General features: G+C 42.1%; 1 long non-coding RNA gene across 1 annotated transcript; it reads right to left on the bottom strand.

Annotated features, from left to right (window-relative positions):
- Positions 1-1,132: 1,132 nt before the first annotated feature.
- Positions 1,133-27,083, bottom strand: LOC149747844 (uncharacterized). The gene is made up of 3 exons (XR_016395133.1): positions 22,319-27,083; positions 17,488-22,211; positions 1,133-17,266 (listed from the first exon to the last, which is right to left on the bottom strand). It is a non-coding gene; the product is annotated as an uncharacterized LOC149747844 (long non-coding RNA).
- Between the last annotated feature and the right edge of the window lie 14 nt (positions 27,084-27,097).

The raw sequence follows: 27,097 nt of genomic DNA, 5'->3' as shown, positions 1-27,097 counted from the left end.
ACAAATACCAGATGAAGACTGAGGTTTTGGAATATATCACTAAAAGAGCATTGTGACATATTAAGAGATGGTAATAGCTGTGTTTAAATGTTGATTAATTACCAGGAATTTTAGGTGGGCAAGGGGTGATCTGAATTATCTGTTGGTGTTCTTTTAGACTTATAGGTCTAAGTTTTGCTGAATCCTTTGAGAAATTAAACATTTTTCTACCTGTTAAAAAAAAAAAAAAAGCCCAGAACTTAGGTCTCCTTTTTTCTTTGTCTTTTTCATTTTACCACATAAAGACGCGTTTACATGTCCACATGTGAACAAATTTTCCTCCCCACCTTTACGCCTGGTCTTAAATTGAAAATTCAACTAGAATTTTTTTATTTTCCCCATTCTCATAGGTGAGGTTTTCCCAGCAAAAGTGACGTTAAAGCAGTTATCTCCTTTAAGAATAAATGCGTGCTGAAACAGCTCACTTGATATCTGTCTACCTAATTATAATAATCTAATGCAGCTGTCAGAAGGTCATGTTGTAATTGAACATCTGCACAAAGAATATGTCCCAGTTAAAAGCCACTGTAAGACTAAAAACTCTTGGAAGTTTTAAATAATACAGCCATCTCTAAAAAGATAGTGTCTTGAAATTATTGGATATCCCACTTTAAATACAAGACTGTGGGCTGTAAAGAGTGTCTGTCAGCCCACAGGAGTGTTCCGTATCTGCTGTCAGACTCCACGTATCCCTGAATCCCTTTTCTGCAATTTTAGAGAAGCCGGTTAGGTGGTTCCTTTCCTCAGTTTAAGTTTTTTTTTCTTTGAATTTGCCACGAGGTGAAAGGAAAGCATCCGGTTGAGAATCCTTCTTTGTCATCCCTGATGCATCAAGTTTAAACTGAGTTCCTCCTCCCTGTGAGGAAGCTATCCTAAGAACCAGTCTTCCAAGAATAATGATTACCAAGCTATTTGGTAATGAGAGGGTGGGTAGCTTATGAGTCTTGCACAGTATTATGTTAGTGACATTCACACCTCACCTTTGAATATGACTTGTGTTCTAATTTCTCTAATAAATCTGGGAATCAGTTACAACTTTAAATTTTTTCTAAGCAGATTATACACACACACACACACACACACACACACACATATGGGGAGAGAGAGAGAGAGAGGGTTTATCAACTGTACACATAAGGTTGGATTTCAAATATTTTCTGAGTTCAGTTCTCATAGTGAAAACTTAATAAAGATGTTACATGGTCACATCAAAGCTATATTTATTCAACAACATTTACATGTTTTCATTGGGCTTGAATTATTACTGCCAGCCCTTGTAAAAGTGGTATCTGGTCTTTTTTGCCAGGAAAAAAAAAAGGAGTATGGGAGCTTGTGAGGCAAAAGTGCAGCCAGGTGACTTGGGGGAACAAATTTCTAACTTAGAGGTGAGATTTGGAGTTTACATCCTAGAGTCTTCCCTACTTCAGAAATCCAGCCCCATCTTTAGGTTAGTGTGCTAGATGTTTACTGGCTCTCTGAATCCATTCCTAACCCTCTGAAATGTTCTTCCTCCTTCCCTCTCCTGGTATTGCAGTCTGGAGGACTAAAAATTACATTTCTCAGACTCACAAATTAGGTTTTGTCAATGTGAGGCACTCATGACATTTTTGGAAGGCAGAATTTGGAGATGGATGCCATCCTTCTGTAATAATGCAATCATATAAATAGGCTCCTTATAGACATAAATAAGTGTTGGCGACAGCTGAACTACGTGTTCTACTATCTTGGCACCAACTTTGTGAAGGCAGGACGTGGTAATGGTGATAGCAGTCATGGCAGATGTGGTCATACGAATTTGAGGTCAAAGGCTTAGGGAGTGGCCTCCTGACTTATTCCTCCAAGTTACCCGTAATCGTATAAGCATCTAATCCTTTGAATTAAAGCTCTTTCTGCTTGAAATACCTTGAGTGGTATCAATTTCATGCAGTGAACCTTACCTAATTAAGTATTCAGCAACAGAATGTAATCAGGAAATGGACTGCCTAGGGTAAGAAAATGGAATTGGTTATCTGACCTAGCTGAGTTTACAGGCAGTGACAACTTCGTGACCAGCGGGAAACAAGAGACTGTTTTCCATGAAGCAGATAGCTGACTTTTTCACCTACGGTCACCTAGAACGAAGTAACTATTGAAAGCAAAGTCTTCGGCAGACTGAGTAGCTGCAGCATTGAACTATTATGATAGAAATGAGGAATATAAAGACTTGAGTGAGGTGGCTACTTCCGATCGTCCTGCAGAGCTTACAGAAAGAAAATTAGCTCATTCTCTGCAGCCCTAAGAGGCCCTCTCATATCCTGCAGCGACAGATCTGAAACGTCTTAAAATGAGATCCAAAGTGTGATCCAAAGCGGGTTGCAGAATTACCACTGAAGTTCACAGCCGCAATAAGTGAAAGCTGTGGTATTAACTGGGAAAGAGTGGGACCCAAAGAATTGGAATGGGGACATTTGATGGGTTTGGATGAATCTGAGAACCTGAATCTCTAAATTCCATTGAATATTTGTAGCCAAGAAAAGCAGCACGTTCTTCCTTGTCAGATATTAGTCCTTTGCTGCTTGAGATCCTGTAAGGACTTCAACCAAGGTAGTTACCTTCCAAAGCAATGCTGATCTTCCTTGTGTCTGCTGTCTGATCTTTCAATGTCATCAGATCTATAAGGAGAATTACATCATGGCGTGCCCCAGGGGGAAAAATACAAAATCTATCCTGGGAAGAGACAGCTTAGAATTATAGGATTTGGCTAATTTTCCCCTGCAGAAATGTGTAAGAATTGATTCTATGAGTGCAAAGCAAGCAGAAAGAAACATCTTTGGGTTGGACTGAAATTATTAAAAAAAAATTGTTTAGGGACTGAAATTATTAATATAGTTTCACTTACCAGAAATTCTTAATTTGAGGACATAGCTCAACAGTGGGGAGTAGCTTTAATGATTTGTCAACTGTTTAACATGGAATCAGGAAAACCTGGAATCACTGATGACCTACATCAAAGTGAGACATATGTTAGAAATTCATTGCAATAATGGAGGAGAGAATCCAAAGGCTTAGGGCGTTCGGAATGCTGGAGATTATTTATCGTGTGCAGCCCACTTGATAGCTCTCTCACTGTATTTGAGAAATACATTGGTAAATGCACATTGGCGATATGTCCTTGAAAGCTTCTGTAGTGGCTATTTTCTGTAGGCTGTGTATTGTAAGGAGGGAAACTTTACCCTCTTAGGTTGGTGGCTGAGACCTGTGAATTAAACTGATAAAAGACAGATTAGCAGGAGAAAAGGTTTATAGCTTTTGTTGTTAATATTTTAAATTTTACATGCATAGGTGAAGAAGTGAAAAGCCCAAAGAAGTGGTTATACTTGAGGGTTATATACCATGTTAACAAAAGGAAATAAATTGTGGAGAAGTGACTAGACAAAGGAAAGGGAGTCTGGGCTTCTAGGGCTGATACATTGTGGGAACATAACTAGGAGACATATGGGGGACACTCGTGGTAGATAAGGGTTATTTCATAAGGTTTTCTTACGCAGACGCATCTCTGTGCCTTCTCTGTTTTCAGGGATGAGAGGTGTTCTCCTTTTCCTGATACAGGAGAGGAGGGGGCAGCTTCACCAGGGAAATTGATGCCCTGCTGTTAGGCAGTCAGAGGGAGGGCAGAGAGCTCTTCCCTGTGTCTGCTTTTCCTCAGTTGCCTTCAGCTCAAAATAGTCTTTATGTCAAAGTGGCGTATTTTGGGGTGACGTATTCTGATCCCCCTCAGGATGATGAAGGAGGGAAGGTGCTGTCTCTGAAATGCATACCCTGACTTCAGTAGGAATGATGGTACTGCAGATTGCCAAAGGCCAAATGCCAGTACTTAAATGCCAGAAACAAAGTGGACATGGTTACGGTAATGGGCAGCTGAGTCAGAGCGCTTACTATTATCATTGGCCCCGCCATGTGGCTTTCTGGATCTTAGTTCCCGGACCAGGGATCAAACCTGTGCCCCCCTGCAGTGGAAGCGCAGAGTCTTAATCCCTGGACCTCCAGGGAATTCCCCTCAGTGGTTATTAAAATGGCTTTATCCATGAGTATCTATGGTGGCAGCTAATGTATTATGATGTCCCTAGGACTGAAATAGATAGGCAACCTACTTGATTTCTATTCCTCACTCTAAAGTTAGTGAACACAGGCACGGCTTGAGTCACCACAATAGAGTCCCCTCACCAATTTTCATTCCTGAGTCAGTTCATAGACCCCGAGCTTCCTAAATGAAGGGAATGTTGGATCCCCTTGAGAAAATTCCCTGTGACGTTGTCACAGTATGCACTGTAAATTCTACTAGCTTTTGCCAAAAGGGAAGGGTAATAAGCAGACTTTGGGCGAGTTACCGGGACACTGAGTAGATGCTGATCACTGGGCAGCCAAATTGCTACTGTGCCCGTCAGTCCAAACAGGGGCGTAAGGAGGCCAGGTGATAAGTGTAGCTTTGGCCTGAGTCCGTCTCACAGTGGCCCTGAGGATCCGCAAACCTATCCTCTCTGGTTCCTGAACGTATAGTGGATCAGTCATTCTCAATCTTTGGCTGAATCTCGACATTGGTTCCCCGTCTCATGGAATGAGGGCTAATACAGATTAAAGGCCCAAGTCAAAGCCCCTAAAATGTCCCCTCCTTCTTGAAACAGTGGACCAAAAGCAATGCCACATTTCTAGGTGAATGTTAGAGGTGCATGCCAGCATCATAGGCATGAAGGTTCAGGAGTGATGATTTTTATCCTACACCCATTTAACTCTCCTCTTGGACCTGAGCAGAAATTGGAGAGTCTTGGAGAATGACAGTGGATTATCGTTAACTTCCCCGTGTCGGTCGGAGCTCAGCGGCTGTTCTAGACGCAGTCAGTTAACTGAAGCAAGTCGGTATCATTTTGGCATCTGATATTTAGCTATTAATCTATTCAGTGTTTTTCTTCTCCTTTCCAATACAGAGAAAACAGAAGTAGTTTCTTTCCCCTTTATTCCTTTGTGATCTTACTGCAGGAGAGTGTCAATTATCCAGTATCCTGTAGTAATCTAGGAACCCTGTTTGTCTCATCATGCCCTAAGATATTGCTTTGGTCCATCATACTATTAGATATGGTGAGTAGGAGGCAGAGAGTACCATGATTCCTTGGTGAGGAACAGGTGTGCCCAAGGGTGGTGGGGGAGGGAGGCATGTAAATTCAACGGCCATGACATCAATAGTTTGGGGCAGGCCAGTGGTGTGTAGCAGGTTGAGAGTTTTCCTCCTCAGTGAAAGACAATTGCTATACTTTGTTACCCATCGCTATTAAAGAGGTGAATTTCTTTGATTGGTAAATTTCACTGGACCTTTGAAACAACATACATACATACATTTGAGGGAGCTGCTTTGACCCACTTATCAAGTAACCCATCAGGCTGCCAGTTCTGAATGGATCCAGAGTAAGAGACGGCTTTGTTCCTACTATGGACTGCAGTGCAAGTTACTCTGCTATTTCAGCCTTAAGATCCAACAGATCAAATGGTTCTTGAAAAATCTGACAGAAAGCAGTCCTATAGGGGCCTCTAGTCAGCCTTGATTTAGAATTACAGTGCAGTCCTCTTGGGTTTTAGAGCAAAGCCACAACCTAGTCTCCAAATAACTTCTTTTAAGAAACAGATCCTGGACCACTTTTGGACCATGGCAGAAATTTGTGTATCTGATCACAGACTATCACATGGTCATGTAAGCAGAGCTGCCTGTCATGGCCTGCGTACTATCTGATTCACCATGTCATTAAGGCATGCACAGAAGCATCCTTTCATCACGTGGAAGGTTATGAAGCCACAGGTAAGTGGCATGGGCAGTGCCTCAGACTACCACTGCATCGTTCCTGCTGCACTGTCACTTTTCCCTCAACCCACACGTCTGACCTCTTGAAAGTTCCTTTGAAGTGTAGGTCGATGGTGTTTGCACACCTCTGATCCCTTCTGACTTGTTTTGTGTCCTAGGATACTGACCCATATGGACACTGCATCACTTTGTCTCCCTTGTCAGCTGGCTTCCAGTTGGTTCCAATCAATAGGAGATCGATACGTGGGTGGATGGACAGATAGAGTGGGTAGAACATCTGTTCCATGCTTTCTCCCTGCTTGAGTGTCACATCTCTGACCCTGGCTACTCTCTCCACAGCCACAGCTACTGCTGGCAAGTCTCCTACCATAGTTTTAATTCTCACGGAGCTCCAGGAGCACTGTTTTCTTCTCTTGTTTCTTCACGTCTAGGGGTGATAGTAACATCATACCCTTGCTAGTGTCTGGGTACCCCACCATCCTTTGTTCCTTTAACCTTGCCTACACCTCTGTAAACAATCTCTTTATTAAAGGCTCTTCATTTAAACCATCTGGGATAAATTTTAATTTATGCTGGAACCCTGATTGAGAAACTGAAAAAGAGAATAACTGAGCCTGGTTACAAACTGTTCCACATAATATATGCAGACAAGCTGGAAGTGCACAGGGGCAGTGTTACAGCTTCATTTAGGACTGGCCCCGAAAGATGTGTGGAAGGAAGATCCTCCCAATGAAAGGACTTTGGGCAGTACATCTGGTTGTCCACTGTTCCTAGAAATTACCAAAGTTATGAATTTACATTGGCTTTTGGGTAGTTGATAAAGGTTTGGCCAGGTGTTCAGTAACTTGTAAGGAGTAAAATTGAGGATTGATGACAAGAAGTGCTGAGAAGCTCTGTGACGTTATTTGTGTTCTCTGTAAATGCTTACCAAAGGCACCCACTGTAGAAGAGGTTCTCAATAAACAGAGGGACAGGGTGACCTGGATGTTCTATGGATATTAGCCTCTTTTCCTAGCCACCCTATATTTGCTCACTGGGCTCGTAAACAAAACGAGCAAGGTGGAATGTAATGGGCTAAATGGTGGCCCCCAAAGATATCGGGGCCTAATCCTTGGAACATGTAAAATGTTACCCTGTTTGATAAAAGAGTCCATGTAGATCTGGTTAAGTTGAGGATCTGAAGATGAGATAACCCTGCATTATCTATGTGGGCCTTAAATGCCATCACAGGTGTTCTGATAACAGGGAGATGCGACACACACAAAGAGGAGAAGGTTGATGTGAAGATGCAGGCAGAGATTGGAGCGATGCTGGTCAGGAATGCTGGACGCCACAAGAAGCTGGAAGAGGCAAGGAACGTATTCTCCTCCAGAGCCTCCAGAAGGAATATGGCCCTGTTGACGCCTTGATTTCAGACTTCTGTCCCCCCAGACTGTGAGAAGATAAATTTCTGTTGTTTTAAGTCAAGAGTATTGTGGTCATTTGTTACAGCGGCCACAGGAAACCAATACCTACAAAAAGGAAGGTTGTACTGGGGCTTAAACGGTATGGACTTAGCAAGTCTGGTCTGGCTGGACCACTGCGGAGTGCCCAGCTTGCTGTCAGCAGAGGCCAGTGCTGACCTTGTGATATGGATCCATACTTGGAACAGGAGCTGGCTCTTATGCTGGGGACCTCCCCATGCCACAATGAGGAGGGCTGTATTTTGAGGCACCAACACCTATATTATTTGCATTAGTTTTCACCATAATTTTTTTCAAGAGGTAAGCTTTCCTCTTTTTCAGTGAGGGTATAAGAAGTGAAAGTTGGTGCTGTAAAACTATGAATTTTATGGATGAGAGTGGTAGAAAGGAATGGGGGTTTTGATTGTTCCGTATACAGGCTTTCCAAACCCCTTTTTTCAACTCAACTTTTCATCCCCAGCCTCCATCAATGTGGCATTTTCTGGGGATAATGGAGAGAAAGCCAGCTCCCTGCTTCACTAGAGCCACCTCTGCCTGTGGCTTGGTGACAGCTTCCTCTACTCTGCTTCACGCTTCCGTAACTTAACTACCCAATTTCCATCTTCCAGAAAATTGTTGAAATCTGTCACCTGCTGTGGCCCCTTCATATTCCCCCCATTGTTGTGGGTTTGGACATTTTACCAATCTTTTACTATCTCTGAAATAGAGCCTTGAGAGGGAACGAATATCAACAGGTGACCTTGATCTACCATCTTGAATCAGAAGGCTTTTTAATATTTCTAAAAAAGGAAACATTCTTGAAACAAGGGGGGATTTCAAATCTGAGCTGTGTTACTGATATAACCTTCAACAAGTTACTCAATCTTTCTGTTTCCTCATCTATAAAATGGAGATAATAATATCTAACTCGAAGAGTTAATATATAAGAATTAAATAGAAGAATGTATACAAAATATTTAGTATAGCGTCTAGCTCACAGAAATTGCTTAATGTGAACTCCTTGCATTTGTCTTGGCCTCTCCTTAAAAGTTCATTCTTCCCCAGATCTGATAGAATTGTTTTATTTTTATTTCTTAATTTATTTTGTGGTAGTAATGGGGAGGGTTAGGTAGTTTGCAGGGTTGTTATTCTTTCCACAGCCATAAAAAGAAAGAGTATCACTGCCCTAGGCTTTTTTTCTAGTTGCAAGTGATCCACAATCTGTTTTTATGTTCATCTCCAAAAAAAGATAATTTTTCCCTCCCAAAGAAACAAATTAGTTTTTTACTTATTTAAGACAATTCATGATTTTCTTCTTGTTTTCTCTTCATAGCTTAAAACCTACTTCTGAAGTGGTTTTGCTCTAGTTAGAAAATAGTAGAACCTCTCTTGTGAAGTGATTGTATTATGCATCTTCATCTTATTTAAAGATAATATAATACTCTGTATATATTAACGGCTTAGTAAAGCATTCAGTGTATTGGCACTTAGCTAGTGTATTATGATTCATCACAAATCACTTATAATGATGCTCTGAATTTGGGACCTCCTTAGAAAATAGTTATAAGGAGATGGAAATAAAATCTCCAGTGCAGAGGGAAACCTTCAAAGTAAAGAGTTGTTGTGGTGTTAACTGTACCTCTTCTGTCCTGATACTACTGATTGTGGACTAATAGACTGTAATTTGAATTCAGGCAAAGAAAATCACGAAAGGAAAGAGCGTGATTTCTTAACCAAGTACTGAAGCGCTTCAGAATTTATTTAATAGCACAATAAATTCAAAGAACTTTCTATATTAGCTTTTATTGTTTTATATTAGGAATTAATTTGCACTTGTTATAAGACAGTGCTGGAATAGATCTGGTTAGAATAGCAGGAGAGATAATCCGATTAGGGGCTCCTGGTCAGGCACTGTGACAATAATAGAAATTAATGACTTCTAATCCAGAGGGGCCTGCCATGGATGCCTGGATTAAGGAACATTACTAATACCATGCCGATCCCTCTATACATCTATAAATCTCCTGCAGTTTGAACATAAATATGATTTATACGCGGTACACGGGCCTCTCACTGCTGTGGCCTCTCCCGTTGCGGAGCACAGGCTCCGGACGCGCAGGCTTAGCGGCCATGGCTCACGGGCCCTGCCGCTCCGCGGCATGTGTGATCTTCCCGGACCGGGGCACGAACCCGTGTCCCCTGCATCGGCAGGCGGACTCTCAACCACTGTGCCACCAGGGAAGCCCATAAGTATGATTTTTGAATAAAGCTGTTATAAACATCCGTGTGCATGTTTTCGTGTGGACATAAGTTTACAGCTCCTTTGGGTAAATACCCGGGAACCAACTGCTGGTTCATGTGGCAGGAGTATATTTATTTTTGTAAGAAACTACCAAACTGTCTTCCAGAGGAGGGGTACCATTTTGCACTCCGACCTGCAATGAATGAGAGTTCCTGCTGCCCCACATCCTTGTCAGCATTTGGTGCTGTGTTCTGGGGTCTGGCCATTCTAATAGGTGTGTAGTGTTATTTCATTGTTGTTTTCATTTTCAGCTTCCTAGTGACATATGATGTGGAGCCTCTTTTCATATCCTTATTTGCTACCTGTCTGTCCTGTTTGGCGAAGTGTCTGTTCAAGTCTTTTTCCAGTTTTAAATCTGGATTGTTTATTTTTCTTACTGTTAAGCTTTAAGAGTGCTGTGTCCATTTTAGATAGCAGTCCTTTGTCAGATATGTCCTTGGCAAATATTTTCTTTTGGTCCATGGCTTGTCTTCTGCTGTCTTGAAGAATCATTTTTTTTAATTAACTTATCATTCTTCAGGGCATACAAACTACAGCAAACATATTCTAGATTTGTTTCATTCTTGCTGGTTGGACAGAAATTATGACTTTATAAATATATTGTCATCACAATCATAGACTATTATGAAGGCGACACCACTTGCTTCTTGGAATAATCAGTCACAGACATTTAATCACTTATATTTCTCATGAATACAAGTAGTTTAATTTAGATATTGTTAAATGAATCATCTTTTTTTTTTTTTTTCATTTTTGCTATCATTGTGCTGTAGACCAGGCAGGCAAAGGGGAAGAAGGAATTTTTTTTTCCAATAAGAATCTGAAGTGGCTTAGCTCATTCCATATTTTATTTTTGTACTTAAAATTCATGTTAGTTTGCCCACTTCTCTATCACAATTGAGTAGTTCAGGTTTTAGTGAGAACTCAATGAGATACTGCTTGAAAAGCATTTAGCCTAGGGCCTGGCATATACTAAATGTTCAATAAATAGTGTTATCACAGGGTTTCCATAATATTATTGCCAGTGTAGTAATGATAGTATCTTACTATTACTGCCATATAGTTATAATATTACATAATAATTTTCTTGACTAATAACTTGTCTCATTTTGATTTGTACTTGTCAACAATCTTGGGAAGCAGTGCTCACCTGCTGTGGACTTCACAGCACCACCTGGCCAGCTCAGTTTAGGAAAGGGATTAACTTCATTATACACTAGGCTGGGAGCCTATTTCAGGCAGTAGCATCAGGAACAATTAATAAACATATTATATGCAACTAGAAGAAAGGTCTGATTTTCCTATTCATGGAATTAGAAGAAGTGGGTCACCGTGACCTAATGGGAATTCTTATCATTGTGGGTGTACAATATTGATTATTTTCTGGTGAGTTGAAAGGGTCAAGAGTGACATGGAGAAGAGTAAAAAAATAAGACAGATATGAAGGTTATTTAATGTTTTTCTCATAGATTTACTAAATATTTAGTATAAATTAATACACTGCTTTAATCTTGGTCTGAAACTTTTATGTAAATATAAATAAATCTTGATATGTAAGTTTTATACATATATATCATTGTGGTGTAAGTTCCTCTTAAGATACTTCAACATGGCTATAGAATTGTATCAATACCACCACATGAAATTAACTGTCTTTCAAAGACAATTTTGAACATCTTTGGTGATGATTAAAATTACAATAATTTATAAAGTTTGTAAAAGTTGAGATAAAGGTTAAAATTTCACCAGTTTATGCAACCTTTACCCTTTTGTATTCAGATTTTAAGTCAGAGGTTTCCTAATTGTAACCATAATTTATATAAACATTTGGGAAACAGCACTGTAATGCAGGGAACAAGACAGTACCTTGTCAAGAAGTAGTGTGCTTATGTCAGAATTTAGATAATATACAGAAAGCTTTGCTTATCATTTTATGGTAACCATACTTTATACTCTCAGATTACTCTTGACTATATTCATTTGACAAATATTTGGTCAGTTCTTTCTATGTACCAATTATTGTGTTAGCCTGAGGAAGATAATAATATACGTCCTAAGCTTTTTTTTTTTATGTTCCGAGTGTTTAGTTTTTTCAGAATGCATCCTAAGCTTTTGAAGAAGCCAATGACTTGTGGAGAAGATGGGCAAAGAAAACAAATAATTATATTATAAAAGGTGCTAAAGGGGCTTCCCTCGTGGCACAGTGGTTAAGAATCCACCTGCCAAGGCAGGGGACATGGGTTCAAGCTCTGTCCGGGAAGATCCCACATACCACGGAGCAACTAAGCCTGTGTGCCACAACTACTGAGCCTACGCTCTAGAGCCCGTGAGCCACAATTACTGAGCCCGAGTGCCACAATTACTGAAGCCCACGTGCCTAGAGCCCGTGCTCCACAACAAAGAGAAGCCACTGCAATGAGAAGCCCAAGCACCACAACGAAGAGTATCCCTGCTCGCTGCAACTAGAGAAAGCCGGCAAGCAGCAACGAAGACCCAACGCAGCCAAAAATAAATAAATAATTTTTAAAAGGTGCTAAAATTCAGGTCCAGACTAACAGGAGAGAGAGAGTTAAAACCACTTTGTAAAAGCTTGATTCTAATTTATAAAGAGCTTTTGGACTAATATTTTCGTGCCTAGACATAAATAGATTTGCATTTAACATTTGTGGTGGTCAACGTGGTCTTAAATGTGACACTATACTATACTAGAAACTTTTTTATTGAACTATATACAATAGTATATAATATACAATATTATGCGCACAATGTAGTGATTTGAAATTTGCATACATTGTGAAATACCATCACGATAAGTTTAGTTACCATCTGTCACCATACAAAGTCAGTATAATGTAATAGACTATATTCCCCACGCTGTACATTACATCCCTGTGACTTATTTATTTATAACTGGAAGTTTGTACCTCTTAATCCCCTTTATCATCCTCCCTTCTGGCAACCACCTGTTTGTTCTCTGTATCTATGAGTCTGGGTTTTCTTTCGTTTGTTTTGTTTTTTAGATTCCACAAGTAAGTGAAATCATACAATATTTATCGTTCTCTGTCTGACTTATTTCACTTAGCAAAATACCCTGTAGGTCCATTCATGTTATCACAAATGGCAAGATTTACTTCTTTTTTATGGCTGAGTAGTATTCCAGTGTGTGTATGTGAGAGCAGACAGACAGAGAGCGAGGGAGACACCTTCTTTCTCCATTCATGCATCAATGAACACTTAGATTGTTTCCATGTTTTGCCTACTGTAAATAATGCTACACTGAACATAGGGGTGCATATATGCTTTTGAATTCTTGTTTTCATTTCCTTCAAATAGAAACCAAGAAGTGGAATTGCTGAAACCTATGGTAGTTCTATTTTTAATTTTTTTGAGGAACTTCCATACTGTTTTCCATACTGGTTACATCAATTTACATTCCCATCAACAGTGCATGAGGGTTCCCTTTTCTCCACTTCCTCACCAATACTTATTATTTTTTATCTTTTTGATAGTAACCATTCTGACAGGAGAGGTGATCTCACTGTGTTTTATTTTATTTATTTTTTTTTGCGGTACGCGGGCCTCTCACTGTTGTGGCCTCTCCCGTTGTGGAGCACAGGCTCCAGACGCGCAGGCTCAGCGGCCATGGCTCACGGGCCCAGCCGCTCTGCAGCATGCAGCTTGCACTGCATCCATGGACCAAAAGAAAAATAGGTGTCCCATTTTCAGAAAGCTTCAGATCTTGGAAATAAAATCAATAGTCTCTGAAATATAATGATTATTATTACTACTATTATTAACTACTATTAAATATTAACTACTATTATTACTTCTATTGATTGAATACCTATTATGGCCTTCTCAACATTGCCTCATTACTCTGTTTATGCCAGAAATTTCAAATTATCCACATAACTTATCAGCATTTTATTTTATAAATATTCTCAATTAAATGAAAATTTCTTTCAGATCAATAAACATTTATTGTGCATTTCCTTGGTATAAGATGGTATCCTAGGGGCTTCCCTGGTGGCACAGTGGTTGAGAGTCCGCCTGCCGATGCAGGGGACACGGGTTCGTGCCCCGGTCCGGGAAGATCCCACATGCCGCGGAGCGGCTGGGCCCATGAGCCATGGCCGCTGAGCCTGCGCGTCCGGAGCCTATCCTCCGCAACGGGAATCTTAAAGACAGATGAATTTGATTAAGTGAATAGGGAAGAAGGTAACAGAAGACACTAGTGTCTCTGTCCACTTACTGATACTTACGGCTGCATTCCCAGCCCCTAGCTCAGTGGCTAGCATGTACAAAGGGCTTAAGAAATCTTCAGGTCTTTTTTTAAAAATAAATTTATTTTATTTATTTTATCTTTGGCTGTGTTGAGTCTTAGTTGCTGTGCGTGGGCTTACCCTAGTTGTGGCAAGCAGGGGCTACTCTTTGCTGTGGTGCACGGGCTTCTCATTGTGGTGGCTTTTCTTGTTGCGGAGCATGGGCTCTAGGTGCATGGGCTTCAGTAGTTGCGGTGCTTGGGCTCAGTAGTTGTGGCGCACAAGCTTAGTTGCTCCGAGGCATGTGGGATCTTCCCAGACCAGGGCTTGAACCCGTGTCCCCTGCATTGGCAGGAGGATTCTTAACCACTGCGCCACCAGAGAAGTCCCAAGAAATCTTTGTTGAACACAAATTGGATTAAATGACAGTGAAGAGTCTTGTAAGGCAAGTACGGAAACGATGGAACAAGCGAGGAAAAGCATCGAACAACCTAGTCTCTTCACTGCAAGCAGGGGATGAAAAATCACCTTGGAATTTCTGGAGTGACTGTGAGACCTGTTTCACCAGGTCATAACTTCTCTGTTGGCTTATGGAGTTAGAGAACCAGTCGCCACAGCTTGGGCTGGGCTGTCATCATCGCCATCCTTTGTTGCCCCTCTGTTATTACACAATGCCATTGCAGCAGGTGTGTCAGGCATACTTAGACAATCTTGAGTTTCCTGAAGGAGAAGTGCCATTTTGTTATATATCAACTCCTCTCCTGCCCAGCCAGTAGATTTAATCTTGGATATTTAAGCAGATGCCATGTCAGCAATATAGACAGAGCTTTTATAAGGAAAGAAAGAAAAAGATGTAAGAATCACTTTCTAGGTAGCTTATTCAATTACAAGAGAGACAAATTGCTAACGTGATGATACCATCTTCAGAGGGAAGTGTATCGGTGTATTAGATGAGTTTCTCACACCAAGATAAGATAATGAAGTATACGTATTGTGGGTGATGACTAAAGAAGGAAATAGTAATATTTAAAGAGTATGACGGTGCAAATAGCCAAGGAGGAACAGAATTGAAGGGCTCAAGAATTAAATAATGAGGAAAAGCAAAAGCTGGTAAGAGGAAAAGGAGTATTTAGTCGAAGGACTTGAAACTATCCTTTTTTGGTTCTACTTTTTAATTTAATTTTTTATTTTGTTTATTTTTTAATTGAAGCATAGTTTGATTTACAATATTGTGTTAATTTCTGCTGTACAGCAAAGTGATTCCGTTATATGTATATATATACTTATTTTATCCCAGGATATTGAATATAGTTTCTTGTGCTATACAGTAGGCCCTTGTTGTCTATCCAGTCTATATATTTTGGTTCTAACAGTAAGTCTAACCAGGTGACTACGTGATTAAACAAAATGGGGTTCAACGGCAGCCTCTTTATCTTTCAAAACATTCTGGACTCCTTGTAACCGATGATATTGAAAAAGAGTGCTGCTGACACCTCTTCCACTCACGTGCCCATTAACGTAAACCCCAGCGCGCACAGTGATCATTTTCACAGTGGGAACATCTCTGTAATCTGTTTAGTTTTTACTTATTGCCTTAATTTTACTCAGACCCTTTCTGGAAGAATTTGAGGAAGTGCGATACATGCTAAGGTGAATGAAATCAAGTGACTCTTTTTTTTTTTTTTTTTTTTTTTTTGCGGTACGCGGGCCTCTCACTGTTGAGGCCTCTCCCGTTGCGGAGCACAGGCTCCGGACACGCAGGCTCAGCGGCCATGGCTCACGGGCCCAGCCGCTCCGCGGCATGTGGGATCTTCCCGGACCGGGGCACGAACCCGAGTCCCCTGCATCGGCAGGCGGACTCTCAACCACTGTGCCACCAGGGAAGCCCTCAAGTGACTCTTATTCATCCTGTTCACAGCTCTCAGAATAGCCTGAAGCATGGTAAGCACTTAAAAGAAAATGCGTGTTTAAGGAATGAATATAGCATCTAAATGACTAAAGGGAAATCTGGTTAAAACAGTCATTACTATATTTTGGTTCCAAAGTCATTCTTTTCATGAGGTTAACTATTCCTTGGAAGGTATGCAGGTTCTACCCCTTCTATAATCTAGTATCAAGTGGAATTATTGGATTTAAGGGGTTTATATCTTCATCGGGGCTGTAAGTGGCCAAATGCCGGTGAAATGACATAGAAAATGCCATCAGAATGTCCACGTATCAGTCCTGCTCTCTAGAAATACACCAGTTCAATCACCAAGTGCCTTAACTTTTCCTTTCCTAACGAAGTTAGGAAAGTTCAGTGCTTCTGAACCTGCATACCTTCCAAGGAATAGTTAACCTCATGAAAAGAATGATTTGGGAACCAGAATATAGTAATGATTGTTTTAACCAGATTTCCCTTTTAGGGGATTTGTCTTGAAAATTCAAAGCAAGATGGTTGCTTTTGCTTGGATTCTGTGCTCTTTGGGGGGATTGAGGAAAACTGATGGAGACTAAAGGTCACTCTTGTCCCCAGTCACCCCTTAGTACTGCCACTGATGGTCGGGGCTCCTGACACGAGACTTCTGTCATTCTAGTCTATACCTGCCTTGCCGTGACCCCGCTAGAGCCAGTGAGCATGCTCCGTGACAGATAATCTTTGGTGTGGAGAAGGTTGTGATAGACAGTTTCATTCATTCATTCATTCATTCATTCATTCAACAAGCAATCATGAGGCATCTATACTGAAGAAATTGTCCTTCAAGGAGCTCAGGGTATAATCGGGGAGTCACCTCTGGATTCTAGAACCCAGGTTCTAGCTCAATTCCACTACCCTAGACATTACACGTGTTTCATGAAACATTACAAGCCATGTCCTGTAAAACCATCTCACATTTATCAATCCTTCAGTGCTGGCCCGACTCCAGCCATCAAGTCACTATGTGAAGAGTGGAACTGAAATTCTAAGGCCTAATTCCACAGTCATCGCTGAGGGTTAAGAACTTCTGCCTTCTCTTCTCCTGATACAGCAGTCATTCTCTGAGGGTAAGAGTGGGTTTCTTCTTTATTTTTAATTCAAAGCTGCTAGTGGATTTCAGCATCAGTTCATTTAAACATATTTATTGAGCGCCAGGCATATTACAGATAAGCGTCTCCCGGAGCTTTCTGTCTAAAAGAACACACCTTGACAAATCACTTGGGGTCAGTGGGGTGAAGGGCTTGGACTTCTCCACAGCAGGTGGTGACGACATCTATCCCACAGTCATCAGTGATGAAGTGAGTGCAGTCCAAGGTTAGATCATCACCGTTAGCTTAGGCTGTTCCAGATGGGTACTCTTCCAGGGTACTTTTAACCGAAAGAAGGGAATCTCCATTTCTGCTACTGGGAATAGGGCGACTTTCTTGTGCAAAGGCTCTTGGGGAAACAGAACTCAGTTTAGCCAGCTATGAGCTCAGCAGGCCCCTTCCCCTGCCCTCGAGGACCACCGTGAGGATGTGGGCTGAGCATCCTTCCCCAGACCCGCTCCCCGCTCGGCGGGTTTGATGTCCCTGTTGGCCGCTAGAGGGCGATCAGCTCCCGGACAGCAGCAGCGTTTGAGGGACCCCTGTGGTCACCTGAGCCCAGGGCCCACTTACCCCGACCCGGCTCAGGAGTCACTCAGGTGTGTTTAGAATGCCCTGGAAACAGAAACCATGAAGACAGTTAAAGATAGGGTTGCCAGACAAAATACAGGACCCCAGTTAAATCTGAATTTTAGACAAACAACAAATACGAATATTAAATCATCCCTTGTTTATCTAAAATTCACATTTAACAGGGTGCCTTATATTTCTCTTTGCTAAATCTGGCAACACCCTCCAAAGGTCAAAGGGGCCTGGGAAGAATGAAAGCCTTTCTAGGGAATGCAGAAAAAAAGACAGTTTTTACTACCTTCCTGTTACTTGACTCTAGAACAAAGCTTTGCATCCTTTAGACTAGAAGGCCTTGTTCTCTCTGCTGTTGGCAGAAAAGCAGGGATGCAGCCTGTGGCCGTGGCTAGAAGAGGCATGAGGAACGGTTCTGTACCCTGGAACACCTTCATTATCCCCAAGGCCAAATGCACCATTAAAGTCCTTCCTATGTTTTGCGTTTCTCCAAAAGATGTAAATATCTTCTTAGGACAATGTCTCAGCTCAGGCTGCCATAGCAAAATACCACAGACTGAGTGGCTTAAACAACAGACCTATATTTCTCACAGTTCTGGAGGTTGGAAGTCAGAGATCAGGGTGTCAGCAGGGGTGGGTTCTTGGTGAGGGCTCTCTTCCCAGTTTGCAACGGCCACCTTCTTATTGTGTCCTCACATGGAGGAGAAAGAGCTCTGTTCTCTACGTCCCCTTATAAAGTTGCCAAGCCCATTACGGGGGCTCCCACCTCATGACCTTATCAAAACCTAATCACCTCCCAAAGACCCACTTCCAAATACCATCCTGTTGGGGTTAGGCCTTCAACGTATGGAGCTGGGGAGAACACGAACATTTAGTCCATAGCAGAGGAAAAGAATATAAGCTTTGTCAATGAACTTCCCGAAAGAGTGCTTGGCAACCCATGGGAAATCAGTACCAGACCAGAAAAAGGTATAGATTTAAAAGCCCAGATTGAGAGGCGTCAAGACAAAAATGAGGACCCCAAGAAGAGGGGGGCCAGTGTTAAAATTGCTACATTTTCAGCTGCTCATTTTGTCCAGGGCTGGAGCCCTTTTGGAGGATTTAGCATTTAGGATCTGAATCGGTGGCTCATGGCAAGTTAACAGTGACTTCTGAGGCCCCGAATGCATGGCCATGATTACTGGTCATTGGTGGTAATTAGTCTTCTCAGACTGAATAATCTCAGTCAGTCTCAAGGAGCATTTTAATTTCTCTGGGTAGTTGGAACAGAGTTCTAATGTCCTTTGCGTCCTAATAAAGTTGAAAGTAAACATAAGGGCTTTGTGCTCACCATCAGCCAACACACGCTTTTCGTTTTGCTCATGTTTCCTCTTCAGAGTCGACAAAGGTACATGGAATGCCGAGGAGGTTCTTAGGACAAATATCTTTATAAGAGTCACAAAAGGCAGCATTTCTTCTTTGCTTCCTTTTTCCCAAGGTCAGTATGAAGCAGAGTTCCTAACTGCTGAGAGAGGCTATGTCTGAGAGGATATTTAAATGACCTTGCATTCACAGCACCTTCCTGCAGTCCTAGACGTTGAGGATTTTTCCAAAAAATTTAAGGTGACGTTAATACCAAATTAAATCAGCAGGGGGCACAATTTCTTCACAATGTATTAGGCTTGGGGGGTTTTGTTGTTGTTTTATTCGAAAGAAAAACACCTAAGCTGTTTCTTTGTGCTGTTTTGAATTGGCCCTACCCGATGATAAATAATCCAAATCTCAAAATGTCACGCACGTATTCATTTTCCACAGAAAAAGGTAAACTAAGCCCTCTAAAAGGGGTAGGTGAATGTACTGACAGTGCCCTGCTAATGATATTATTTCTGCCCCAGTAATTCTTTATTTTTAAAAAATAAACAATTGTTGAGTGGGCATGTTCAGGACTGTACATGCAAAGCCCTGCAGGGGAATCTGTTGCCCATATTTATTTCAAGTTCCTCCCTAGAAACTCCCAGCCTGATCGTGACCTCCCCTTGCCACTAGAAAATTAGGAGGAAGATTTCAAATGACTGATTTTGTCAAGATTTGGAGCAGTTACTTGCAGGGGCTGTGTTTTGCAGCTGTCTTGCACATTTTGAAACAGTTTGCAAATTTGTAATACCTCCAAATCAGGTTGACTATATTCTCTTTTTGATGTGCTAAAGAGGAATAGGAATCGATGCACTTGACTCTAGCTGTGCCTGTATGTGTGGCATGCAGTGCCCTGCTGTCAGCTCCTGCACTTGTACTGCACTCAGTGCTATCTTGAATTAATCACCTTGTTTCTCTTGGCGTTAATTTTATTTTCTTCGCAAACAGAAACAGCTTATCCCTATCACACAAGAATATTGAAAAGATTCCAAAAACCTCATCACTAAAGGGTTACCAAGAGCTCTTTAAAATTATTATTAGTAAATGCAGTACTAATAACAGCCCAGACTTGCAAAGAACTTACTCTGCTTCAGGCTTGGTTTATTTGCATATTTCAACTCATCAAATTCTTCTTCAGAGAGGTTAAGAAACTTGCCCAGATTCACTGATGTGGTAAAAGGTGCAGCAGAGATACAAAGACACACAATCTGGCTCTAAAACCGACGGGCAAGATGTAGGATTTAAAAATTTTAATTTTTGGAATAAGTAATAATTCACAGGTTTTAAAAGCAAAAATGGTACACAGTGAGAAGTGTTGCTTCCACTGCATCCGCCCTGTTCTGCCATCTGCTCTCTCCCTTGCAGTACACACATCCAGTATTTTCTGCAGTTACAAACAAAAACAAATGCAAAATCTTATCCTCCCCTTCATGAAACACAGGCATAAAATTGTGGTCCCTACGCTGAACTTTGCTTTTCGACTGAACCATCTGTCCTGAGACCTTCCCCGAGCACGACAGAGAAGGCAACCTCCTTCACGTTCAGCTGTATAGTGTTCCATTGTGAGAACCTACCCTAGTTTATTTAACCATCCTCCCCCCACCTACAGAAATGGCTTCTACACTATTAGTTCCACATACGTGCCTTATGTGTATCCTTTTGTAACTGTGCAGAGACTTCTGTAAGATGAATTTCCAGAATGAGGAGAATTGGTTTAAAGAGGACAGTATTTGAGATATGTATTGCATAGATATCGCCACACAAGATGGTACCATTTGCGCTGCCCCCAGAAACGCTGAGATTGCTCGTTTCCCAACAGTCTCACTCACAGGGTATGTTGTTGAACTTTTGGATTTTTGCCAATATAAGTGAGAACAGCATCTCAGCATAATTTTAATTAACATTTTAAAAATTATGGGTAAGTTTGAGCATGTTTTCATTGGCTTAAGGGCCACTCACACTTCTTTTTATGTGATTTGTCTATGTCCTTGCCTGTTTATCTTTTGGCTTGTTGATCTTTTTGAATCTCAATTTCTAGAAGTTTATATACATAGAAAAATAAACCATTTTTACATGATAGGAGTTGCAAATATTTTTCTTGTTTTGCATTTGCTTTTTTTTTTGCGGTACGCGGGCCTCTCCCTGTTGTGGCCTCTCCCGTTGCGGAGCACAGGCTCTAGACGCACAGGCTCAGCAGCCATGGCTCACAGGCCCAGCCGCTCCGCGGCACGTGGGATCCTCCTGGGCCGGGGCACGAACCCACGTCCCCTGCATCGGCAGGCGGGCTCTCAACCACTGCGCCACCAGGGAAGCCCCTGCTTTTTATTTTGATATTGTGAGTACATTTTTAATTTTTCTGTTTTTGAATTAAGGTATAGGACTTTATCAGACAAAGATAAATACTGTATGATATCACATATGTGGAATCTAACATATACAACGGACTAATGAATATAACAAAAAGAAGCAGACTCACAGATATAGAGAAAAAACTTGTGGTTAACAGTGGGGAGAGGGAAGTGGGGCAACACAGGGGTAAGGGATTAAGAGGTACAAACTGTTATGTGTAAAATAAGCTACAAGGATATATAGTACAACACCGGGAATATAGCCAGTATTTTATAATAACTATAACCTTTAAAACTTGTGGATCACTAGATTGTACACCTGTAACTTATATAATGTACAGCAGCTACACTTCAATTTAAAAAAAGTTAGGATTTTAATGGTATAAGTTAGTAATTATTCAAAGTTGAAATAGACTTATTCAATAAAAATATGTTGAGAGCTTACTACTGTGCTTCCCACCTTGTGCTAAATGTTTGGGACAAAACTGCTCCCCTGGGAATGTTCCTAATCTGGTGGGTGAGATGGTTGGATAAGTAAATTATTCCAGGGTGCCAGTGGTAAGAGTGACAAGAGAAATATGAAAAGGGGCTATAAAATTACAGATGGTTTGACCAACTTTGAGAAACTTGTGAAAGGAAGTTATTTTTAAGCAGGGTCTTGAGGGACGTGTAGGAGTTTGACAAATGAAAGGGAAGGTAAGGGTAGGTTAAGTTCTCATAGCTTATCTCCTGAGGGATTAGGTCCATTGGTAGCAAGATAGTTTGATTTTTCTTGTATCAATTTGCCAAAACACAGGTAATAATCCCAACTATCTCTTAGCTAAATAAGAAGTGATATAGTACTCTTACCTGAAGGAAACTTACTATGGTTAGAATTCTGCAAAGGTGAGTAAGCTTGTGGTGGCTTCAGACTCTCGATGTCTACCTAATGTCACTCTCCTCTAACCGTTTGATGTCAGCTCTGGTATTTCAGCTCTAGAATTAAGAAAAGAAAAAAGGCCCGAAAAGGCATTTAGGGCTGGTGTGTCTATAGTCTTTGATCATGGCAACTCTAATAGCTTTTTCTTTTAGGTGAGTCTCACAGTTTCTGCAGAACTGGAAATTGTCTTCACAAGGCCCCAAATCACCTCTTCACTGGCCAGTTCAAGTATGAGCTAAAGTTGAATCACAAGCAGGGAGAGAGAGTGGACTCAGATGCTGACTGGTCTTCGTGAGTGGGGAAAGCTGGGACTCACCACACTGGTTCAAGTGGCAACACGGCTGTTGCCTACCTAACCCGTTCTCCCCTCTGTTTCACCAATGGAGCTCCTGTCTGGTTCAGAGGGGCAAGGAGACCCGCTCAGCAGTATACTCTGACTAGTCTGGTCTACTCTAGGCCAATCATGTCAATCTAGTTCCTCTCTTGCAAAACTGGATCTCTGGCCTCCATTGAAGTTCAGAATGGTGTGACCCTGTTAGGGCCAATAATGCACAAGGGGAAGTCTGCCGGCAGGTTTCTGGGAAAGCTATTGCTTCCTAAAAAAAAAAAAAAAAAAAAGACAAGATAGCTAGTGCCTGCCTTCGCTGCTTCATCCTGCCTTGAATGCAGATGTGATGCCTGCCACTGCAGCAGCCATCTTGTGACCAAGAAGCTTGCAGAATTTTTGCAGGGACATCAGCCCTGACATCATGTTACTAACTGAACATAGCAGTTGCCTATGTCTAGACTTCTTAGCATGTGAGGAAAATAAACATCCTCCCTCTCTTAAGCTACTGTTGATCAGGTTTTCTACCAAGTGGTCAAGCAGCAGTGTGGTGGCCACTTAGAATGTGATGAGGTGGGCTTGCCACACTTTGAAGGAGACATCGAGCCCAGGTGGATTTAGACAAGATCAGCGTGCGTCAGCTACCTGTGTCCCAGTCCCACAGGACTACACCAAACAGAAAGGGCCCAAAGATGCTGGTGACACGAGCAGTGGGACACTCCGTTCCTGAGGACCACAACCAAGCAGTTTTAGAGTCTGCATCTGTTTCTGAAGACAGGGGACAGGTGGAAAGTCCCGTGCCTCCTGGGAACCAGGGGAACAGATGAGAAACTGCCTGTGGCATCTCCCACAGGTAGGGCAGTGGATGGAAAACAGCTTGGTGACATTTCCTGTCAAAACTGCCTCTCTTGCTGAGTTCCTAAGAGGATGACAGACATTCACCAAGACAGGTCAGGCTGCAGCTGGGCCTTGCCTCCGAGGCCTGTGGGAGGACCTGGCATGAGGGAACCACGGCAGAGCTGGCTTCCTACAAACTGCAGATAAAAGCCTTTCTGATCGAGAGAGTTCTCATCCCAAGGTAGCATGGGAAAAAGGACTTAAGCTTGTTAAAGGACACATGTTTTTCAGAGGAATAATATATTCTGTTTAGAGTTTTATCTTTTGCTGAAATATTTCCCAGTGTCTCATAAGACTAATTACGAGGACATTTCCCTGCATGCAAAGGTAGTGTCGAAGTACCTCCCCAGGCATTGGCAAGGACTGATTCCAAGGTCTTGAGAGTGTGTGTGTGTGTGTGTGTGTGTAAACGTGTGTGCAGACGAAACATTAGCAGCGCACATCACAGAACCCCAACACACTGTATCAGCCTACTTTCTGCATCTGACTTTCAGAAGAAATGTGTCTTATGACATGTTCAAATTCATCCTCAGCCATACAAACTGGCTCGTCTCACTCTTATTTCTTAAATAGATCATACAGATGCTGAAATGTGACATTCCAATCTTAACAAGCCTTAAAAAAAAATTTCTACAGCCATCGCCTCTTCGTGCCTGAAAGAAAAGCTCAAATCACTGCCAAAACAGAGCACAGGTAACAAGCCTTGCTCATTTTTCACCCTAACTAGCACCGCTTATTCATCTGTCACACCTACGACATCGGGAGATGTTACTGTTACTCATGATTCAAAGTCTTCATAGCATATCACCTTAATGTCCTGAAGTAGAATTTATGATGTCTGTATATGACTCATCCTAGATACCCACAGAGAGATAAACAAGATGGGCTTTTTACTGCAGAGTGGAATAGATGCTCTTTGAGTTGGAAGGGAACTAAAGATCTGAACCTCACCACCCCCCGTGGTACTGGTGAAGGCAAAGTAATTAACCCAGACTGTTACTGAACCAAACTGGGGTCCCCTGGCCTACACACAGTAAAGCCAATCTCCTGACACCGGATTGTGGTGAAGGAAAGCACAGCGTTTACTGCAGGCACAGGTGCCAAGCAAGGAGTCCAGGGCAGCTAGTGCCTAGAGGACCCGAACTCCCCGAAGGCTTTCAAGGAAAGAGTTTTAAAAAGGGTGAGGGAGGGGTTTTGAGGGGGGTATGTGATGAGCTCATGGGCATTCTTCTGATTGGCTGGTGGTGAGGTAATTGGGGGTCAACATCATCAGCCAGTCTGGGGTCTACATGCTGTCGGTCAGCATACAGTTAACTTCTTCCACCTGGTGGGGGTTTTAGTATCTGCAAAGCAGCTCAAAAGATATGACTCAGAATCTTTAGAATCTGCAAAGCAGTGAGAGGCCCACGTACCGAAAAAAAGAAAAAACATGCTGAGTAATGTCGACGAAAATAATCAATAAACAATCAATAATAAGAATAGAAAAGAGCTTTATTTGAGCCAAACCAAGGAGTAGCCCAGAAGTCCACTTCCCAGATGACTCTGAGAAACTGCTCCAGAGAAGCAGGGTTTTCAGCACATATTTTTTTTTTTTTTTTTTGCGGTACGCGGGCCTCTCACTGTTGTGGCCTCTCCCGTTGCGGAGCACAGGCTCCGGACGCGCAGGCTCAGCGGCCACGGCTCATGGGCCCAGCCGCTCCACGGCATGTGGGATCCTCCCGGACCGGGGCACGAACCCGCGTCCTCTGCATCGGCAGGCAGACTCTCAACCACTGCGCCACCAGGGAAGCCCTCAGCACAGTTTTATATCTTGTCAGAACAAAGAACATTAAACAAGTCAGGGACACATTTCTTCAAGGTTTATAAAAAAACCAAACAAACAGAACAGCACGTATAGCATGGCCTTGGCACCTGGGAAGGGAGTCATCATCAAAGGAGGACCAGCGCTGGCACCCCAGGAAGAGGGGCACTTAATCTCTGTTTTTGACGGGGACACTCTTCACTTCTGGGCAGCGCGCCCTTTTCTTTAATCATTAAAGCAGATGTACGATGTATGTTTGATAGGCCACAAACAAGCTACTTCAGTTAGCATCAAATTCACGTTAACTCACGGATAAGCCAGAATGACTTCCCTATATCTCAATGTGTACAAATTGTTTTTATCAGTACTATTTCTGGACTATATATTTGGGCCAGAAGGAGCTCTAGGCCTTAAACTATCAATATAAGATCTCAGTAAGCGAATTCCTACGTTAACAAGATTGGATTCCCAGAGAATTTGTTGGCCTAAAATATTTCTATGAGTCCATAATTAAACACATAAGCCAAATCACCCAGATAAGGTCACTGGACAAAGAAAGCAGTGAAACACTAGCGGGAAACCCAGGAGGACTGCACAGAGGAAGCTCAGGGTGCTCCCAGCCACTGTCTTAGCACTGGGGATGTGCAGAGGGCAAAGCAGGTCCTTTCCTCATCCAGCTTATGTTCTAAGAGCGGAGACACTAAACAAGCAAACATCTCACCTGTTTTATTTCACAAACATACAATATGACTATGTGCCACATTCTGCTTCAAGGACTTGAAGGACTTAGAGCAACTCACTGAATCCTTGCAACAATCCTGTAAAGCCGGCGCTATTAACATCTCTATGAGAAGAGGAAACGGGGGCAAAGAAAACGGTGAGGACCTGTCCAAGTCACAGATGTAGGTTGCACACGAAGGCTGCCACCTTCCCAGCGGCTAGCCTGCCCTCCTTGGGCAGAGTGAGGGGCTGGAGAGTCATGTGGGGCGCATGCCCCTTTGCACAAGAGTGTCATCGGTGACATGTCTGCACGGCTCTCCATGTGCTCTGGAGCTCAGCGTTCTCTGTAAAATCTCAGGGGCGAGGGAAGTCTCCTCTCCTGTTCCACCCTCTTGATTAATTTTAAAAGAAATAGGAAGTTTCTTGTTTACCAAGTGAGGTCAAACTCCTTAAACTACTCAAGGCCACAGCTGCCAGGAGGTGTGTCCACAATCCCCCTGCCAGGAATGGCTTTGTGGTCTCTTGGGAATTTTTACTTCCTTTCATGACTATAACTTAGATTGTATAAATGACTTAATTCCCACCCTTTTCAAATATGTGATACACATCTCTGCTTCTTTTTAAGGTGTGACAGGTGTATCACTATGTGACTGTTTCTATGCTCCTATTTACACCCCCTATTTGGATGTTTTTATAGCTGCTACTAAACATCACATCTGTAGGACCCCAGGATACTATCATAGGCACTATCTACCCAGATAGATTAAGCAAAGGTTTCATCTTCCCTTTACTCTGGCCTCTACACTTCATCTGTCGGGGTTCTCATGATGGTTACCAGTGTCTACGTTTTAATTTATAGGGCTTGGTAAAGAAATTGCAGAACTAAAGTGCCCAACTTTTCCTCAGTCCTCTTGTGCTTTCTGCAATTAGGAGAATCTTATATTTTTTAAAAATTTTATTGGAGCATAGTTGAGTTATAATGCTGTGTTAGTTTCAGTGTACAGCAAAGTGAATCAGTTATACATATATATATCTCCATTCTTTTTTAGAATCTTTTCCCTTATGGGCCGTTACAGAGTATTAGGTAGAGTTCCCTGTGCTACACAGTAGGTCCTTATTAGTTATCTACCTTATATACAGCAGTGTGTATATGTCAATCCCAGTCTCCCAATTTATCCCTCCCCCCGCCCGCCTTCCCC

The sequence above is a fragment of the Delphinapterus leucas genome, chromosome 12 (assembly GCF_059928025.1).
Source record: "Delphinapterus leucas isolate spDelLeu-1000000601 "Yukka" chromosome 12, BTC_Dleu_Yukka2, whole genome shotgun sequence".
NCBI classification, from domain to species: domain Eukaryota; kingdom Metazoa; phylum Chordata; class Mammalia; order Artiodactyla; family Monodontidae; genus Delphinapterus; species Delphinapterus leucas.
The sequence above is the reverse complement of the archived record's forward strand: the minus strand, read 5'-3'. Positions and strand labels throughout refer to the sequence as shown.